Source organism: Argiope bruennichi, chromosome 2 (genome assembly GCF_947563725.1).
Source record: "Argiope bruennichi chromosome 2, qqArgBrue1.1, whole genome shotgun sequence".
Lineage (NCBI taxonomy): Eukaryota > Metazoa > Arthropoda > Arachnida > Araneae > Araneidae > Argiope > Argiope bruennichi.
Genome location: NC_079152.1, coordinates 113444928 through 113451222, shown reverse-complemented (window position 1 = coordinate 113451222; position 6295 = coordinate 113444928).

Genomic DNA, 6295 nt, shown 5'->3' with positions numbered 1-6295 from the left:
GAACATTTTTTTTTCATTCTAATTAAGAGCACAAATATGTGAAAATTTAAGTTTTACAATAAAGAAAAGTCGCAACATTCTTAAGATTTAAATTAAAATACCGTGGAGACGAGGAACTCCGTCGAAAATTCAGAGAACTGACACTGAAGGAATCCTGACTATCTAACTAATTTGAAGCAATCAGCTTTAGCAGTTCAAAGCGCCTACGTAATAATATCCATCTGCTAAAATCCCTTCATACTTAAAAAAAATCAAGATATCAAAATGCCCCTATTCTGATGGATTCAAGAACTTCAAGCAGAAAAGAAGAATCCTAATCCACAAAGGAGAAAATTGAAATCCAACTGTCTACTTTATTTTAACAACAGTTCCAGACTGTCCATTAACTGATTTGCTAGAGTTTGAAAAATTTTGTACACTTTTATACTGTCAGTGATAATACGTTGTTTGAATAGTTTCCAAACTTTATTCAATTAAATTTTAACTCCAAAATAGTAACACCATCTGATGGAAAATTTGAGAAAAAAATATCTCAAAGTTGCATAATTTGCAAATTAATATATTATAAACTAATGATAAAAAATAAAAAAATTAATTAAAATAAAAAAAATTATTTTTAGTACACTAATAAATAAGTATTTTTAAAAACTGTTTTATTAAATTTTTATTTTCTGTTTGAAATGCTATCCGTATTATTTAAAGAATGGAAAAAGTAAAGTTTCACAGAATGACAAAAAAAATGCATTCCAGATTTTAAAAAAGATTTATGATATTATATTATATAATGATTATAGGAATGGAAGTGATTGTAATATAACAACATTTAAGAAGTAAAAATCCATTTTAATAAATTTAAGAAAATTCCCAAAAATCTAATTAATTTTTCTACAAGCCAATATTATTTTTTTCAAAACTGAAAAAGAAAAGATTCTAATCAGTATAAATATGTTAAATTTTCGAAGTAAAAGTCTTTTATCCGATATCTATACTAATAATAAAGGTGTGTGTGTGTGTGTGTGTGTGTGTGTGTGTGTGTGTGTGTGTGTGTGTGTGTGTGTGTGTGTGTGTGTGTGTGTGTGTGTGTGTGTGTGTGTGTGTGTGTGTGTGTGTGTGTGTGTGTCCTTCCATTGTTAAAAAGCTAAAGAAGAGGGATTTTATTTAATATTTGTGTAGTTTACGAGAAAAATAAAAAATAAAAAATGAAGTAACTTTACTGCGAAATTTAGAAGATTATTAAATCGGATATTTATGTTTTTGAATAACGTTATTACGTTACAGAAACGACATCCATTAGAAAGATTCATGTGCACGATAAAGAGAACCTAAATAAGACAATTTAAATAACACGGATAAATTTCCGGAACCATGAATGTGATGCCTCTATGATTTAAATAAAATTAAATATAACAAGTATTCCTTGCGAAAAGGCGGTCGTCAAAGGCAGCTAGATCTCTCTCATATGTAAAAAAAGTAATGAGTAACATCATCTGAACTTCCACTAACGAAGACAATTTTAAAATATATGAAAATAAAGCGATACATTCTATATTATTTAAACCAACATCTTAAAAAATAACCATAAAATAACTAACTAAAACTAAAAAATAACTAACACCTTAAATTCGCATTTAAAAACATTTTTGTGAAATAATTGCTTCATAAACTGCCAGCTGACCGGTTTCCATTGGAAAGGTCCATGTACACAATGAATAGAGCATAGAAAAGAAATGTAAATAACATTTTTTTTAATATCTGATAATATGAGGGAATCATAACTATGAAGTTATATCGAATAATTTAACTTAAAAATGTAACAAATATTTCTTGCAAATTATCTGTTCGCCAAAATAGGCTAAATCTTCTTCATTGGTAGGAAAAGGAGTCAGTAAAGCTAAGTAACCTTAGACTAACAAGGACAATGTAAAAATTAATGAAAATTAAAAGATGCACCCTATAATATTTACACCTAAGATTTTAAAAAGATAAGTATTTATACTTTTAGCTAGCAAACAAACTTTTTTCCCCAATTTTCACTTTTTTTTTATTATTTTAAAGGTAATAAGATGGAGCAAAATCGATAAAAAGTACTAAAGTTTGACTTATTTTTTTTATTATTTTATAAAATATTTTAAGAAATTATTAAAAATTATTTTTTAAAAAGCTAAGGGAACCATTTAAACATAGTTTCACAAAATATTTAACTTCTAGTAACTATTAATCTCGGTGAACCCCAAGTCCCCAATACCGGTTAGTTATGCAATAAAGCTAACTCTCTTTTAAAAACAATGAATTAAAAGCATATTTTTAAACAAATGTTCCTGGCAGTTTGTCTGGTTTATAATTTCAGGCGATGGTAAATTCATAATTTTAAGGATTGTGATATAAATGAATTTCTCTTTCTTCTTTTCAGTAAAATCCGAAATGAATTAATTTAAAGAAATATTAATGAAGTAGTATTATCATAGAAACCCTATTTAAAATCGCTATTTCAATCAAATCTTTTAGATGATTGATTGTGTAACAATATATTTCTTTATGCTGGTAAAACAATCTCAATTAAATTTATCACATAATGATAAAAAACAATAGATGATAATATTTCTTGAAATATAAAACTGAATACAAAAAGAAAAACTGAAGTATTATAAGAATTCGGTATACAAACATTTTGAAAAGGAAGAAAGCAAAAAAACAAGCATAGGAAACTGTGCTAGACAGATAGCCTCATTGATCAGTTGTTTGACACAAAATTTGATACACTTCTATAGTTTGGTACTATAGGCACATACCAAATTTTTCTGGTTAAATTTTGTTTCTATTCTGTTCTTATACACTTGTATAGATGGCCTATTGACACTTAATCAGCTGACGGATCTAAAATTTGATACATATTTACAAATGTTGCTAATAAATCCATATGACAAAGTTCATCCAATGAGCTAGTTTGGTTTTTGAATTATCATATTCATTTGTTAAAAAAAAACAGACTTTTAGAAAGATTTCATTCAACATTTGATAGGCAACCACAAATTTTGTGAAAAGACTACATACCAAATTTCATACTTCTAGCTCATTTTGGTTTTAAGTTGTCACATTCATAGGCTTATAACATGCAGGTATACTCTGAAATGTATTTTTCAAATTCAAGTAAATCTAAAACATAAAGATTTATTAAATCTTGGTGTAATTTAATTTACTTTATAAAAAAAATGCGCATTAAGGTGTAAAAAAGGCTTATCTTGTACTTTTCATTTGTGTCTAATCAAATCTTACTACCATATTTATAAATTAATTATTAAATATTTTTTTAAGCATTCAGTTGCTAAATCATTACAGACAGTAAACCAAAGAAAATCTAAGAATATCACCAGACTGCAAATAGGGTGAAAACTGCTAACAGACTAAAGCGATCTAAAAGAAGGCTTCTCCTTTTAAAAACCAAGTAATCAAGAAATTTCTGACTTCCGTTCGACATCTATGCTCTAATAAATATCAACTTCAACTTATAAAACTGTCTCATTTGCTTCTATTCTACTGTTATCTTATAAAATATTCTACGCCAAGTGAGCTTTTTATGGAGTCAGATTTATTTTTTTTTTAATTCTAAGAACAGACGGTTTTATAAAACAAAGAAAGGCGACTGGAATGGAACCCTTCCGCAATTTTCAGGAATTTTCCTTTCTGCATTCGTAATTTTATATAGGTGATTCTCTCCGTAACTAAGCCCCAATTGTTTTTTTCCAGTCTGTCACCTCCACACGCAACATTTCAGAAGCATTAAATCTAACAATTTGCTTGAAAAGAAAAGATCTTACACTATTGCGTCCAGTGCAAAGGCATGACAAGGTTAAAGTCTTTTTTCTATCACTTCACACTCTGTAAGCTTGTCAGTAAGTCTGTAGGAAAGAGAAAAATAAAAACAAAATTTTTTTAAAAACCAAACGAAAAATGTTTTTTTCAATCAAGTTTAAAGAACGATTTTTTTCCTTTTATGACACCCATGGCTGAATACTTTAGAATAGATTGTGTCTGCGAAAAATAGAATAATTTTAGTTCAGTGTTTTTTGGGATCTCTTTTAATTTAAAGCAAAATTTTTATACATCAGGTTAAATAAGTAGGCAAAACATATTAGCAATAAAATATTAAATATTTACTTTAATATGTAATAAATGATAAAACATTAAAAAAAACATATTTATGAACACAATGTTAGGAATGTTTTAACATAATTATGTTTACAGGTTGATATATTGTATGAAAATTTCGTTATTCAACATGCGTGTTGAGATATGCATGATAAAACAATCTTTCAAAGTGCTCTTACACGGTAGTCAGTTGGGCTTAGAATTATATAGTTTGAACCATAATTACTCCTTGAATTGTATTTAATTACTAAGAAGACATTTTTAAAATTTCAATTAGATTTTTCGATTAAAAATGTAACATGTATCTTCGAAATATAACATTGTATTATTTTTACACCATTTTAAAATAAAAAATAAGCTTTTAAATTATAGAAATTTCATTTCCGTACGAATATTTCTCTATCTTAATAAGACTTTAAAATACTTTAAATTATATTTTACAACAACATTTTTTTTTTCATTTTTATTACAGAATTTACATTATCGTTATTATATAATTTAGAGTAAATTTCAGAAATAATATAAAAACAAACAAATCAAGTCTAAAATAGTGCCATGTTATGAAGATTCGGAAGATTCTTCTTTGAATTTCTGCTAAGTTTTATTTCAATTAAATATCTTTTGCTTCAGCTTTCATCTCGAAATACATATTCTTCATTTTTCTTGTTACACCATACAAATAAAAAGTTATATGGGGAATACATTTTCTAATTCTTCATGCGAAATGTGTAATTTATTCCCTTATTAAAATAGTGAGGTGTGTTTATGTATATTATATGAGTATACTCCACGGTTGGTTGAAGCATGTTAAGAAAACAATTTAAGTAATTATTTCTAACTAATATCTTGGAGAATTTTTACTATAGATTTAACAAAGAGTTTAATGAAATGAATTAAAAGAATAAATTCTCCAAAGTATACAAAAATATAACTTGTATTCCTTAAGTTTCAATACGGAAAGAAAAAACTCGATTGCATATATGACCGAAAACAACGAAAGCGTTTTGACGCTCATTGCAATAATGCAAAGGTTATTTAAAATTTTTCTTAAAACTATGTTTATTTTTTAAATGTAATTTCAATTTCAAGACGATTAAATCGATATCGTGGAAAAAATAAATATGTTTACTTTTTTTATATGATACAAGAATAATTAGCATGTAATTATATTTCCAGAAATTATCCACAATTCCACGGTAAAAGAAAAAAAATGGAATTTTTAAGAATGGAAACTCCAATGAAATGGCTCTGATATATAAATTCCTACATCCCACAGTATATTCATGCCAAATTTCTTAGCTTTATGTCTAACAGTCTGCACTATAGTGAGCCATTGAATTTACATTAAATCTCATTACATACATAATTCATCATTACATACAGTCATTTACATAATTCCTCATTACATACAGTCATTTACATAATTCATCATTACATACAGTCATTTACATAATTCATCATTACATACAGTCATTTACATAATTCATCATTACATACAGTCATTCAGTCATTTACATAATTCATCATTACATACAGTCATTTACATAATTCTTCATTACATACAGTCATTCGGTCATTTACATAATTCATCATTACATACAGTCATTTTCACTTTTAATAGTACACTTGATTGCAAATTAATGATGACATCGTTAAACAATATCATTGTTATATTTAATTACATATATAATTACTGAATCTCTATATTACAAGAAAATTTTTATGCAATATTATTTGAAAATCATTGTATGTGCGATTCATTTCTTTATTTTGACTATTGAAGGAAATAAATTAATTGGTTTATAATCATACTCATACTTATTATATTTCTCTCATATGGTAACTCGAACACTAAAAGTGTCTAACAATTAAAAAGGTTTACTATTTTCTCTGACGGTACAATATTGGTACTGTTTTTTAATCAACAGTTCCATCACTAATATCGGGACCTGTAAAAGAGGCTGCAAATATGTAATGCTCGTATGGAGTCCATTACACATTTTTACAACAATTTTAACTACACTTGACGTCCTGATACAATTGTGAAAATTGTTTTACTTTGTAAATTCTAATTTTTGATACTGAGCCCGGCTAAATTATAAAGCACTTTATAATACAATATATTGAGAATTGATTTTTAATAAAGATT